Below are 14,403 nucleotides of genomic sequence, written 5' to 3' on the forward strand. Positions count from 1 at the left end.
ATGCTAATTGTTGTTAGCAAAATCTTCTATTATTTGTACACTACATTAGCCTCGTAGCTCCAGCACTAAAGGCCAAACTTCAGGCAACACATCTTGGCTGATGAAATACACTCTTAGAAAAGATGTTTTTAGCGGTTCTTCAGTAAATGTATACAGTACTGTGTGAAAGTTTTAGGCATCTAAGCAAATTTTTAAACAATTTACCTCAGCAGTGAGTTTATCACAATATACGCTAGAATAAAGTCATCCATCCATCCATCCATCCATCCATCCATTCATCCATCCATCCATCCATCCATCCATTTTCCAAGCCACTTCTCCTTCAGTCATCGGGTGGAAGGCAGGATACACCCTGGACAGGTCGCCAGCCCATCGCAGGGCTAAAGTCATATTCATAATTCAAATAAACATCATGAGCACAATTTAATGAAGCCATGATTGGTCAAACCAGGAGTTGCTTTTTAACTACATATAATACTGGGCTTCCTTGAGGAGAGGTTTGAAAATGGTTAAACAAACACACAAACACACTAACATCCAGAAAATCACTATTTTATATATATATATATATATATATATATATATATATATATATATATATTAACACTTTTCTCATATATTATATGAGAAAATGATATATATATTAACACCGGTGCTTTATATATTAACACTTTTCTCAGCAAATAAACACATATTACACAAATAAATACATTTTGAAAATGTGACTTGGGGGCCTAAGACTTTCGCACAGCACTGTATATATATATATATATATATATATATATATATATATATATATATATCAAACCAGGAGTTGCTTTTTAACTACATATAATACTGGGCTTCCTTGAGGAGAGGTTTGAAAATGGTTAAACAAACACACTAACATTATATATATATATATATATATATATATATATATATATATATATATATATATATATATATAATCATTATTAATTAATATTCCATGCATTTTGTTTATTATAATATGAACACTTTTCCCAGCAAATATATATATATATATATACAGGCATAAAGAGTTCTTTGGTAAAATGGTTCCCACAATAACCCAAAACAGAGCCCTTTTGGTGCTACGCAACACACTTCACATCACATTTCACTATTCAAAAACCAAAGCATTGAAATTGATATTTAATGTTTATCGTTCTATATAGACTGTGCAAAATTGTTTTTTTTTATTCCACTAAACTTTTGCTTCAAATTCCCTTTAACCTGAACTATTTTATGTGTGAAAGTCAACAGGACACTGTTTGACTACAACTGGTTTTAAGCTTTGATCAACTTGATCCAAAAAGGCTTTGACAATAGTCAAAGTACGGCAAGCTTTTAATGACGAATGTTACAGCAGAGCTGGGTTTATCTGCAGTGACCTGCTTCTGCTGACCTTCAGGTGGACTGCAGTGTGCTCTTTAAGAGAGAGAAAAGCCAAGCACAGGCCTGAACAGAGAGAGAGAGAGCGTTTGCTGCAGCTCACTCTGTATTTCTCTTTTTTTAATGAAAATCGGTCAATTCAAAGTCACAGGCTGGAACACAGAGTCATCGATATAAATGTCCTGCATAAATGCTGCTGTCCAGCTCAAAATATACACTGAAACAGCACCATGAAGAAAATAACACGTAATATCATATCACTTTCTGTGGAAATCAATTACTGCCAGGTAGAGGAGAAAAGTTCACTGTTGTTTTTTGTGTTTTTCTTTGTTTTATACAGTATATGTGGCAAATTATTGTCTTAATTTCTCAAAGTATTGACTAAGTTATCATAATTTCTTTCCATGTAAATATGATGACTTAATGTCTTATAATAATGAATCTTCACACCATTTTTTTATTTAATAACTTTGTCAATATTTTAAAAATCTATATTTTAAGAATATGTATTTAAGAAAATGTATTTAAGAATATTTAAAAAATGTCATCATTTACAGATAATGAGTCAATAATTTCCAGCTTTATTCCAACTCTAAATAAAATATAGCCCTTTTTAGAACCAGTAAGTATTTTAGGAAAATAAGTCATTATTTTGAGATCATAAGTCAATATTTTAAGGCTATAAGCTGTTTTTTGAGAAACTGTCATTACATCAATAAATCAATATTTTAGGAAAATAAACCATTATTTTGAGATAATAAGTCAATATATTAAGAACATAAGCTATGTTTTTTTTAGAAATTGTCATTACTTAATTAAATCAATATTCTAACTAATTAAGCCATTATTTGAGATAATTTTGTATTTTGAGAAAATGTTATTATTTTTGTGTAATAGGCCAATGTTTTGAGAAAATGTCACAATTTTGAGATAACATGTCACTATGTTCAGAAAAGTAGCCACTATTTTCAGATAATATGCCAATATGAAAAATGCCAGTATTTCGTGAAAATACGCCATTATTTTAAGATACTAAGTCACTAGTTTGACATATTGCTCCCAAAAAATTTTTTTTGCTTTAATCTGCTCTGTCTGGCAGGAATGGTCTTCTGTATGTATGGTTTGCTTTCTGGAGGTCAACAGTAAGATGCTATAACTGATAAAATTTACCTTACATGTGTGCATTTCTCATGTAAATGCAAAAACAAAGTGCCAGCATTGCACTCAGGGCTGCTCTGGAACACGATGGTGACTGATCATTACTGCTGGCGCCAGCAGAAAAATCAGGTGTGTTTAGACCAAAGAACACACACTCAGGACAGTAAACCAAGAGTTCAGCAGAAAACTGAACTTACACACCTTTAAAGTCATAGATAAGCAGAGACGTGTTTGGTGTCTAAAGTTTGCTTCTTTAGCTTTAGTGCTGGAGCTACAAGGCTAATGTAGCTAACATGCAATGGAAGCTTATACTTGCACCTTAAAAAAAGTAGTTCTTCAAAGGTTCCTACTAAAGCCAAGAGTTAACAACTCAAAAGAGCCCCTTGAGGGTTTAAATAGTTCTGCTCTATGATCTTAAACAAGACAATTCATCAAAGGTTCTATAGTAAAGACAATGGTTCTCTATAGAGCCTCTAAGAACACTCTAAGAATCATTTGTTTAAATGGATCTTTACATGGTGAAATTGTTCTTCAAATTGATGGAGTATATGGTTCTATATAGACTCTTTTTGAAAACCCAGAACCCTTTTTGGTGCAATATAAAACCATATACAACACATATGCCATCAATCTAAAGAATCATTTCACCATTTAACACTGCAAATGGTTTTGTGAGTGTTCATGGTTCTATTTAGGATGATTGTTTTTACTGAAAAACCCCAGGATCTTTTTTAAGAGTATAAGGATGAAAAATCTGTTCTACATGGTCCTAAATAATTCTATATAGCACCAAAAAAGGTTTCACTATTGTTGAAGCAATAGTTCCACGACTGTTTGTTACTTTAAAAAACAAAAAGCTGAGCTTACTATGTGCCAGAACAAGCCAGATCCAGCACTACGGTAACACCCACATTCACATTCACACCTGTAGAGCTGCATTAAGACAAAGCTCAATAAACATTTCCTACATGCAACATACAGTGCAGTGTAAAAGTCAGAGTCCACTATTATTAACCATAATTAACCCTTAAAGGTCAAAACGGCTGTAAAGTACAAGTTAGTGATTTTTCAAGAGATATCAATGAGGAGATTAGACAGATGAAAATACACTTGCATAATGATGGAACAAGTCAAAGTGGAAAAAAAGGAGTTTCAAATATAGAAGTTCAAAACCTGACTCCTAACAACCACCTGGAATAACCCAAAACCATCCCCATCAGATAAACAGCACTTCAAGCTTTCATCTTAGAGAGGAGAGAAAATCAAGCTGCTTCTTCAGATCTGAAAACATCCACAGGTGTTTCTGTCAATCCTTCCACTGTGAGAAGACGACTCAGCACTATGGGTCTGAAAGGATGTGTTGCTGTCAAAAAGAACCTCACTGAGAAAAGGAGACGGACACATCAAACAAAGAAGCTGAACAATGGACTGACCACCCCAGTATCCAGACTTCAGCATCACTGAATGTGTTTGATTACTTAAGAAAATGATCAACCAGCTTCTAAGACTGAACTCTGTAGGTGTGTCTGCAATTTTTTGGATTAGAAAGCAGTCAGTTACGTAATTGTGTGGGGGCTAAAGTATATAATAATTCAGACTGTTTTTGCTTTATGCTAACATACTTTTATCTATGTTCATAGATAATAGTGAGTCACACAGCGCCAGAAACAAACATCTCTACATGCTTTGATTGTGTGTCATGATTTAGGCACGCAGCTAGCACCATGCTAATTGGTGGGGTATTAGCACCCATTACTTGATAGCTACAGGTCTTCCAGATGATTGTTAGGAGTCCAGTTTTCTCTGCAGCTTTTTTTTTTGCCTAAATTTACTCCAATTTGGAAACTCCTGTTTTTTCCACTTTGACTTAACAAGCATGTCCTGAAAAATTAATAACTTTGCCATTTTGACCTTTAAGGGTCAATTAGGGTCAGTAATGATGGGCTCAGACTTTTGCACAGTACATGTTGTGTGTTGTTGTTTGATAAAAATATTATTGAGCTTTTTCTTGATGCAGCTCTACAGATGTGAATGTGGATGTGGAAGTGAACATGGTGATGGGTCTGGCTTGTTCTGGCACATATGAAACCCCACTATGGGGCATAAAAAGATTCTTTATAGTACCAAACAGTAATTTATTGTTCCAACAAGAGTGGAACCTTTCTGGTGCTATAAATAAATATTTAGGACTATATAGAACAGATTCCCACTCATAGACAAGAACCATCTAACCATGCAAACCAATGCAAACCATGAACATTCAAAAACTTTTTGTAGGCTTGAATGGTGAAATTTTTCTTTCATTTTAAGCTTGACATTCTAACAATAGCAGAACCCTTTTTGCTGCTATATGCTGTTTTTTAAAAAGATTCAATATAAAAACCATATACAACACATCAGTCATAAGAACCAAGGCACCATGCAAACCAGCATTTAAGCATGCAAATCCCTCTTTAGAGTTCATGATTCTATAGAGAACCATTGTCTTTATTAAAACCTTTGAAGAACTGTCTTTTTTTAAGAGTGTGGAGACCAACTATTTAAACACTCAAGAGCTCTTTTCAGTTGCTATGGTTCTACAATAGAACCCTTGACTTTAGTAAAGAACCCTTGAAGAACCACTTTTCTAAGGGTACAGCTTGAGGCTTCCATTACTTGTTAGCTACATTAGCCTCATAGCTCCTGTGTTAAAGCTCAAGAAGCAAACCTTAGACACCAAACATGTCCTGATTGACTACAATTGGAGTAAAGGCGTGGGGGTGAGGGTCTGGGTTGGGGTGGGGGGTGGGGGGGCTATTGATTTTTACTCAGATTATCTCTTTAGAGTTCAGGTCTCAGGCCGAGCTCTGAGCGTTAGCGAGTGCGCAGTGGAGGATGAAAGGCAGCAGAAGAGCTTCTTTATGACCCTGACGGATGATGGTCGTGACGTCTGTTTCCATGGCAACCATGTTGCGGTGCAGATGGACCTGAACCACCGTTTCTCACCACTGGGGAAAGAGCATTGACAGGAAGTGACATCATACTGGGTGACCAGATGGAGCCCCCCTCTTGCTCTCTCTCTGTCTCTGATTTTCCCTCTCTCTCTATCTCTCGCCATTCCTTTTCTCTTCTGTCTGTTTCTCCTCTCTCCTCTCATCTTTCTCCATTGTCTTTCTCTTCATTTCTCTCCTTCTCTCTTCTCTCCCTTTCTCTGTTTTTCCCTTGCTCTCTATCCCCACCCCTTCTCTTTCTCCTCTCTTCATCTTTTATTTTTCTTCCTCTCTCCCCTTCTCTCTCTCCATTTTGTCTCTCTCACTCCCTTCTTTCATTCCTTTTTCTCTTCTCTCTCCCCTTCTAGCGCCTCTGTTCCCTTCTCTGCCCCTTTCTCTCTTACTCTCTCTCTCTCTTTCTCTCTCTCTCTCTGTCTCTCTCTCCCTCTGAGTATTAAATATTAAAGGTAGTCGTCAGTGTGTATGTTGATGTTTCTCTGTGGGTTAAAATACTTCTGCTCTCAAAAAGCTTAATGTTTCACTGCACCCTGAACTAAACTTCCACTGACAACTCCACAATGTAACCTGTTTACAACCATATAAAAACAATATTGATTACAGAAAAATCAACACGTTTGTCCTGAAAAAGAAAAAGTTTCAGATAATCAGTGTGACGCTGTAAATAGAAATGTTAGAATGTGTCCAGAATGGTAAACAGAGATTCTAAAGTGACCGAGAACGCTGTAGAACATCAAGAATGAAGTTCTGATAAGATTAACATCTAGAATGTCTTCTAATAGAAGTAATATCTAGAGTTAAAGCACAGTAATAACAGTAAAGTATTTTTTGTTCCCAAGCCTAGTCTTGTTCCTATGCCTTGCTAAGTTGTGGCCACAACATAATCTCATTCCCACAATAATTTGTGCCTATGATTTAATTGTCCTGTTTTCATGCCTTGCTAAGTCATGACCACAACTTAACTATCTCATTCTCATGCTTAACTCTGTTGTGACAATGAAGTCAATATCTCATTTCCATATCTTACTAATTCATGGCTATGAGTTAACTATCCGGTTCCCACACCTTACCAAGTTGTGGCCCTAAGTGTTTCGTCTCAACTACAGCTTAATTATCTTGTTCCCACACCTTACTAAGTTGTGGCTGTGACTTATTCCCGCATCTTATCAATTTGTGGCCATGACGTATTTATCTCATTCCCACATCTTACTAATTTGTGGCTATGACTTGAGTATGTTGCTTTCATCTTGTTTCCATACATTACTAAATATCAACCTTAATTATCTCATTCCCACACCTTAAGTTGTTGCTATGACTTAGTTATCTTGTTCTCACACCTTGCTAAGTCATGACCACAATTGTTTTATTCGCACACCTCAGCACAAGGGACTTTTTTACTTGAGCAAGGCCTGGAAGGCAGCACTTCGCACAAGGCAGCAAAATTAATCGATCCCATTTAGCTCTGAGCCAACCTTGCACAACAGCTAATTAGCATAATATTTACGTTATTGACAACACTCTCGACTACTGTGGAGGATCTTTGAGCTCGGTAGTCAGGTTTAAATCAATTCAGTCATTTATGAAGCTCTCTAAATAACAAAGTAAAGATCTTGATATTTATTTATTTTTTTGGTAAAGAAAGTATGTCATATTTAAATAACACTTGCATACCCAGCTGGTATTTAGCTAGTTAGCTTGCCATTGAGGTATATTTTGCCAGCTAACATTGGCTAGCTTCAACAATAAATTGAATGTCAATTTTTGTTTTGCTTACACAGTTTTCACAAGGTAATTATGCTTTAGTTACTGCTAAACTGAGTTGTCCAACTTTTTAATTGATTTTCTGCCTTATCAGACATATAAAACCTGACAATTGAAGGCTAACTGATGAGTTGAGTTAGGTGTGTTTGAACAAATTAATTAGCAAACTATGTTAGACTTTGGCTTTTCAACATCAGAGTTGGGTAATCCTGCTCTACATTATATAGTTACACAACTTTTAACATATCTTAAAAACCTCTGCTGCTGATTATTAAAATAGGTCTCCCGGGCTGAAGACAATGAAAAAGGGAGGCCTCTTAGGCAAATATCAAGCACCAGGTGCCTCAAAGACTGACAAACTTCCATCCATCCATCCATCCATCCACATCCACAAAATCCCACAGTGTACCAGCACAACACACACTAACACACCACCACCTCGTCATTGTTACTGCAGTGCTGAGAATGATCCACCACCCAAATAATACCTGTTCTGTGTCTTATGGTCGTTCTGACCACTGAAGAACAGATTAAAAGGGGGCTAACAAAGTATCAAAGAAACAGATGGACTACAGTCTGTAATTGTAGAAGTACAAAGTGCACCTTTATAGTAAGTGGTCATAGTGTTATGCATGATCAGTATATAGTACTGTGTAAAAGTCAGAGCTCACCCTTAATGACCCTAATTACCCAAAATGGCAAAGTTATTGATTTCTCAGGACATGTTTGTTAAGACAAAATAAAAAAAACAGGAATTTCCAAAAAATAAAAGCTACAGAGAAAATTGGGGTCCTATCAACCACCTGGAAGACCTGTAGCTAACAAGCAATGGATGCTTATACAGCACCAGTTAGCATAGTGCTAGCTTCATTCTTAAATCATCACATACTGTCCTCAACATGTGGAGTCATTCAGTATCTCTAATAGACTTGATTATTGGTGTCTTATACTATATGACTCACTCTCAGAGTATATGTCGGTCCACCCTCTGACCACCCAGATTATTGTACTGCATTCAAGGTCTAACTAGTTCTCCTCAAAAAGCCTTTGATTTTGGTAAATAAATGATAATGATTGAAATTTCTTTTGAAAAGAATTTGTATTCCAGTATCTTCATTTTAAATATTAATAAACGAACCTTTAACATAACAAATGTGAGTGCTGTAGGTATTGATACACTGTGAAAATGCAGTTATGATTTGACATCTTGATTTGAAATACATTGTCTGTGAGTGTCTTACTGCATACTTACTTACATACACATTAATGTAAAGTATAATGCAGATCACAGAGGTCAGTGCGGCTCATTTGGTTCATGTATATTTAGTTATATCTCTAACTATTTTTGACCATTATCATGCATTGCAAAAATATATTTGATAAATAAATTTGGAATATATTTTTGTCCATATGGGTAAAGAAAGAAATTAAGGAAAATGTGTAAATTGGACTATGAGGACAAAATCAGCAGTGACATGGCATTTTGTGTAATACTCTGCTTAACCAAAGGAGGGTTGCATAGAAAATACTAAGCAAACCATCAGTGGGCCGCCAGCTTTGCCATCAGTGGACTGACAGTGGTCTGTCTGGGCTGTTATCTTAAACATGGACTGAAGCACATAGATAGCAGTATGTCATATGCTGTCAGTCATCACTTACAGTTAGCACAATGCTAATTGGTGGTCTAAAAGTGTTTATTACTTGTTAGCTACATTAGCCTTGTAGCTCAAATCTTCAAATGCTATTCCTTTAGTGTCAGATTGATATTTAGGGAAGAATTATTTCAATTTTCCAGAATTTCTCTATAACTTAGCCTGTGAGATGTAAGCAGAGTGATTCAAAGCGGTTTGGAGTGAAATGGTTGTTTTCCTTACGGTGGTAGTGATGGGAACCAGGAGTCGCCATGACTTCTGAGTTTTATATGGAATGTTGATGATTGGAAAATAGTGGAAAACCAGAAATAATATCTTCTTTGGGAACTCTTTAGTCTCATAACACCCTGGATATTATGGTCCCTCTACCATGATGGAGTTTAAGGCTAAAATCTTCTCAAAACTATCATAAAACAATGTCTCAGACATCAGGCAGTGTATTCACAACCATTTCATGTAGTAACTTTCTGTGAGGGAGCTTTTTGAGGAGGATGTCTGGTTCCTATCACCACCTCTTCTTCTTTTTCTTCTTCTTCTTTCAGCTGCTCCCTTTAGGGGTCGCCACAGTGGATCATCTGCCTCCATCTTGCCCTATCTACTGCCTCCTGTACTTTTACACCAACCATCTCCATGTCCACCTTCACTACATCCATAAACCTTCTCTGAGGTCTACCTCTTCTCCTTTTACCCGGCAGCTCCATCTCCAACATTCTTTGCCCAATATATCCACTATTCCTCCTCAACACATGTCCAAACCATCTCAACCTGGCCTCTCTGGCTTTATCTCCAAACTGCTCCACCTTCACTGTCCCTCTGATCTGCTCATTTCTAATCTTGTCCATCCTTGTCACTCCCAATGAAAATCTCAGCATCTTCATCTCCGCCACCTCCAGCTCAGCCTCCTGTCTTTTAGACAGAGCCACAGTCTCCAAACCATACATCATAGCAGGACGCACTACTGTCTTGTTCCTATCACCACCAAGGTGAACAATTCTGACCCCAGAACAGTGTCTCACACCAAACCACTCTGAATGACTCTCTTTACATCTTAATCATTAAATTATGCAGAAAAGTATCTTCTTTTTTACAGTAACTCCAATGTGAGCAGAACTTTGATGGAGTGTTACTATCAAAGTCACTCATCCTTACCAAAAACAAAACAAAAAAAACAGCAGCAGCAGTGGGGATGGAGCTTAATCTGGACTTTTATGGATTTTTCCACTGATGGAGAAAATAGGAGCTGAAATCTCATTCAAAATCAATGACCATTCAGACTGCATACAGAACATAACCTCATGCACACACAGCCTGGAGCACATACAAAAAAAATTAGGTTTCCTAAATGGTTCTTGGCTGGTTCTTGGACATACAGTTTACATGGTTCAAATGTGCCCATAATTTCTACAAGAAATAAATAATACTTCAGCAAAAAGAATGCCTTTTGTTATGTGTTATTGCTGTATTTATTAAAAACACTAATATCAAATATAATATAACTGCATTCATTCATCATGCATTTTACAATTGTAATATGAATTAATTTTAATATGAATTAATTCAATACATATTAATATTTAGCAATAATTATAATTGTAAACAATTACCATTGTATTACTCTTATAAATTATAATTGCCATTATTATAGTACATTGTATTATTAATTAATTTTAAAACTAGAGATGAAGGCAGTCTGCTTTTTCAGGTGGTTTGTGAAATAGGTGTAGTACAGGTAATAGTATTCGCTCATCCATCCAAGTCATTAAATTCAGCTGTTCCAATCACTTCCATGGTACCATGACAGGACATCACCTGTGTAACAAGTCCAGTCATGAAATTTCCTCACTGCTAAATATTCCACAGTCAACTGACAGTGGTATTATAACAAAGTAGAAGTGATTGGGAATCAAGGCCACGTAAAATGACAGAGCGGAGTCAGCAGATGCTGAGGTGCATAGTGCACAGAGGTCACTAACTTTCTGCAGAGTCAATCGCTACAGACCTCCAAACTTCATGTGGCCTTCAGATTAGCTCAAGAACAGTGCAAAGAGAGCTTCATGGAATTGGTTTCCATGGCCGAGCAGCTGTAGCCAAGCCTTACATCACCAAGCGCAGTGCAAATTGAATGCAGTGGTGTAAAGCGCCACCACTGGACTCTAGAGCAGTGGAGACAGGTTCTCTGGAGTGACGAATCACACTTCTCCGTGTGACAATCCAATGGATGACTCTGGGTTTGGCGGTTGCCAAGAGAACGGTACTTGTCTGACTGCATTGTGCCAAGTGTAAAGTTTGGTGTAGGGGGGGGTTATGGTGTGGGGTTGTTTTTCAGGAGTTGGGCTCGGCCCCTTAGTTCCAGTGAAAGGAACTCTTAATGCATCAGCACCAAGAGATTTTGGACAATTTCATGCTCTCAACTTTGTAGGAACAGTTTGGGGATGGCCCCTTCCTGTTCCAACATGACTGCACACCAGCCCACAAAGCAAGGTACATGAAGACATGGATGACTGAGTTTGTTGTGGAAGAACTTGACTGGCCTGCACAGAGTCCTGACCTCTACCCAACAGAACACCTTTGGGATGAAACAGAGCATAGACTGTAAGCCAACATCAGTGTCTGACCTCACAAATGCTCTTCTGGAAGAATGGTCAAAAATTCCCATAAACACACTCCTAACCCTTGTGGAAAGCCTTCCCAGAAGAGTTGAAGCTGTTATAGCTTCTAAGGGTGGGCTGACATCATATTTAACCCTATGGATTAAGAATGGGATGTCACTCAAATTTATATGCATGTGAAGGCAGATGACCGAATACTTTTGGAAATATAGTGTATATTTTTAAAAAATCATAATTTATAAGGTACTTGCTGTTGGGAGGGGTCTGTCCCAAACCATAAATCATCATAAATTTACATTTTTTCAATTTCTAAGATCTTTTATGTCTTTTAATGTGAAGTTTAATATTTTGGTTTAACTTGTGTTTAAATAAAAAGCTTTATACAAAAAATACTGAAACACCCAGTTTTAGTCTGTGGGTTGAGCTTATTTTATCCACACCCCTGCATTTTAGAGCTGGGAGTGAGACTGTATCCCTGTCCCAATGTTTTCCTCCAGTGTAGTTCCTGTTTCCTGATGTCATTCTGTTACTATCCGGACGATCAGAGAAAGTCCTGATTTCAGCAGCTGTAATAAAGCCAGACTAATGCAGTGCAGCTGTGTGCACTCATCATAATGACCTGCTTACCTCATAAATAAGAAGCAGAGCTCCTCAGAAAAACCCTGTTTGTTAGATGTGTGAAGAGATTGAGATGCTGGTGGACGGACAAATGATTGTGTGGTAACATTTTTTTGCATTTTTTAAAATTAATTATATTGTCCCTTGTTTAAAAAGATGTACAGGCTGAAACACTGGGCAGGACTACACTGCTGTAGGCTGAATTGGTGGGTCTAAACTGCTGTAGACTGAACGGGTGGGGCAAAAGTGCTATAAGATGAATGGGCAAGGCTAAACTGCTGTAGTTTTAAATGGGTGGAGCTAAACTGCTGTAGGCTGAATGAGTGGGTCTAACCAACTGCAGGTTGAATAGGTGAGTCTAAACTGCTGCAGGTTGGATGGGTGGGTCTAAACTGCTGCAGGTTGAATGGGTGGGTCTAAACTGCTGCAGGTTGAATGGGTGGGTCTAAACTGCTGCAGGTTGGATGGGTGGGTCTAAACTGCTGCAGGTTGAATGGGTGGGTCTAAACTGCTGCAGGTTGAATGGGTGGGTCTAAACTGCTGCAGGTTGAATGGGTGGGGCTAAACTGCTGTAGGCTGAATGAGTGGGTCTAACCAACTGCAGGTTGAATAGGTGAGTCTAAACTGCTGCAGGTTGGATGGGTGGGTCTAAACTGCTGCAAGCTGAATGGGTGGGTCTAAACTGCTGCAGGTTGGATGGGTGGGTCTAAACTGCTGCAGATTGAATGGGTGGGTCTAAACTGCTGCAGGTTGAATGGGTGGGTCTAAACTGCTGCAGGTTGAATGGGTGGGGCTAAACTGCTGTAGGCTGAATGAGTGGGTCTAACCAACTGCAGGTTGAATAGGTGAGTCTAAACTGCTGCAGGTTGGATGGGTGGGTCTAAACTGCTGCAAGCTGAATGGGTGGGTCTAAACTGCTGCAGGTTGGATGGGTGGGTCTAAACTGCTGCAGATTGAATGGGTGGGTCTAAACTGCTGCAGGCTGAATGGGTGGGTCTAAACTGCTGCAGGTTGAATGGGTGGGTCTAAACTGCTGTAGGCTGAATGGGTGGGTCTAAACTGCTGCAGGTTGAATGGGTGGGGGTAAACTTCTGTATGCTCAATGGGTGGGGCTAAACTGCTGTAGGCTGAATGGGTGGGGCTAAACTGCTGTAGGCTGAATGGGCAGGGCTAAACTTCTGTATGCTCAATGGGTGGAGCTAGACTGCAGTAGTTTGAATGGGATCTTTGAATGATCCAACAACAATGTTGATCAAGACTACAAACTGAAATAGAAATCAGAATCAAAATCAGAATCCTTTATTGATTCCAGAGGGAAACTGCAGTTGTTACAGTTGCAACCATTTATGTAAAAGAATAAGCACTTTAATAATTTAAAACAAAGATAAAGAGAAAAACTGCAATAAGTACACAAGATTTAAGTACTTATGAATATAGTAAAGTGGCGGTGACTGTAATAATAAATATAAATCATCTAGTATAAAGCAGTTCAAATTATTGTAGGACCTTGTATTGTAAATCTGGTGAGGATATTTTCCTGCATCAACTGACTGTTGCAGTACCGTACAGTACACAAAATACAACAAACACAATGAAACAAGAAAGAACTGAAAACATATAGAAATATAAAAGAAATGTAACAATTACAAAATGTGAACGTAATAAACAAATTTATGAAAAAAATACAGCATACAATGCATTAAAGCCAAAGAAATGTAGTAAATGTCAAAATACTACATTTATGCTCACAAATAAAGCAATACGATGCAAAAAACAAACCTAATATATTATATATTATACTGTGCACAAATACACCGTTAAGAAAAGAGAATATCAAAAGAAAAATGAAAATAGGAGAGAAACAGAAGAACATTTTGGGCTTTTTAAATAAAAACAGCAGCGCGGCTCCTTTAAATGCCCCCCCCCCTGCCGGTGGGGAGGGGCAGGAAGGGAGCAGCGCCCAACTGCAGCCCGAACCAGCAAAGAACGATGAGGAGCAACGAGAGGAACGCAGGAGGAGAACGAGTAAGAGAAAAGAGCATGCAAAGACAGAGAGAGCGAGAGAGAGACTTAGAAACAGAGGAGAGAGAGAGAGATGTGTATGTGTTTTTTGCATGCTTTGCTGTTCTGCTGTAGTGCTTTTGGTGGTCTTTCTTCACCAAATCTACATATCTGCCCCCTCCAGAGCGCGCGGGGGTGAAATGCGCAGGGTACCAAGACTCG

The 14,403-nt window shown here is 37.9% G+C and overlaps 1 protein-coding gene across 1 annotated transcript in view; it reads left to right on the forward strand.

Moving 5' to 3' along the window:
• LOC108438074 (potassium voltage-gated channel subfamily A member 2) overlaps positions 1-14,403 on the forward strand; it is a 37,265-nt gene that overhangs the window by 8,219 nt on the left and 14,643 nt on the right. Inside the window, exons 2-3 of the mRNA XM_017715618.2 lie at positions 7,216-7,218; positions 14,166-14,205. The gene's annotated coding sequence lies outside the window, so the exon portion shown is untranslated. The remainder of the gene's footprint in view (positions 1-7,215; positions 7,219-14,165; positions 14,206-14,403) is intronic.

This window comes from Pygocentrus nattereri, chromosome 9, assembly GCF_015220715.1.
Source record: "Pygocentrus nattereri isolate fPygNat1 chromosome 9, fPygNat1.pri, whole genome shotgun sequence".
Classification (NCBI taxonomy): Eukaryota; Metazoa; Chordata; class Actinopteri; order Characiformes; family Serrasalmidae; genus Pygocentrus; species Pygocentrus nattereri.